Source organism: Barbus barbus (assembly GCF_936440315.1).
Source record: "Barbus barbus genome assembly, chromosome: 10".
NCBI lineage: Eukaryota > Metazoa > Chordata > Actinopteri > Cypriniformes > Cyprinidae > Barbus > Barbus barbus.
Window position 1 is genome coordinate 14,666,205 of NC_136738.1, and position 1,436 is coordinate 14,667,640.

Genomic DNA, 1,436 nt, shown 5'->3' on the forward strand with positions numbered 1-1,436 from the left:
TTGAGCCGGTTCTCAGGAAGTAACAAAATCGAACAGCCGAAGTTTGCCGAGGATTACCGAGGACTATGGCAAGCCGTTTTAACATTTAACCTATAAACCGTAGGTACTCGGCCTAGTGTTTATTCTTTAGGTCTTTTGTAAAGTTACTAGTACATATCCATTAGATACTAGTTCTTATTAATTAGATACTAGTACTTATTCCAATAGTGACTAGTATTTAATTATACTCTTCTTGTTAAGACAAAATAGAACTAGTTCTTATTTTTGACTAGTAACTTTTTAGACCAGAGATATCCTGAACTTAATAGATACTAGTACTTTTTAAATTAGCATTTCTGCCCAGTATGCTAATGGTATGATGAATATTAATGAACCAGCAACATATAGGAGCGAGATTAGACAAGAAACGGAAACAAGGAGATGGATGTACTTTTTTTGAGGAAACCACAGAAAAGAAACAATCATTTGTACACAAGCACATAGAAAACCCATTTTGTCAGTTTTGTAAACACTGTAATTTCATAAACATAGTAGCCTTTTTGTTGGTCATCGAGTGACCTCTAGTGGCAGGATAGAGATAAGACACACATTTTATTATCTGTCATTTTCCTCTTTTTCCTCCAGTAAAAACAATAAATATCATATCAGGGCTAGAAGTGAACTGTTTTTGCACATTGCACTGGTGCTACAGACATTGAATGTTTTTTACATTAATGTTCTGTACAGGGCACACAAAATCTGAACCTTATGGTTTTCAGACAAACATTTTCCTTATTTGGAAAAAAGGCCCAAAAATATTATTATTATTATTATTATTATTAATAATAAAAACAGGTATGCTGTACTTGTAGGGCTGCAGGATTCGGTCAAAAATGTTGTTTAAATACATACACACACACACACATATATATATATATATATATATATGTATATATATTAATAGAACTAATAATGATTATGGTTATTATCTTTAAATAAAACCATTAAACAAAATAAGGAATATTTTGTATTAACACCATTTCACTATAATATACAAAACTGAATATTTAAGAATAAATATGATAAATATAGCTTCAAGAAAAATAAAGAAATGTACACTTCTCTACACCGAAGAAAAATTTAAGGATTTGCAAATGTTTACCTCAAAGTTCTTAATTATTTTTTGCTATTTTTCAATCACGAGTAATTTCTTTTCATTCATACTCTTCGCCAGAGGGCGCCCTCGCGCAGAAACTCCACTAGTGAGACTCATTTCCAGGAAGTCCCTGATATGGACAAAGACATCCAGCTTCAGCTGTTTATGTAGCCTAGTAGCTGCATAACATGCAGATAGACATTTTACTGATGAAACATGAAGAAAATAAACAATGATTGCAACAATATATGGTTTTATCTATGTTCTTCAATCCATCTCGGGTATTTTTATAAGAATAAAG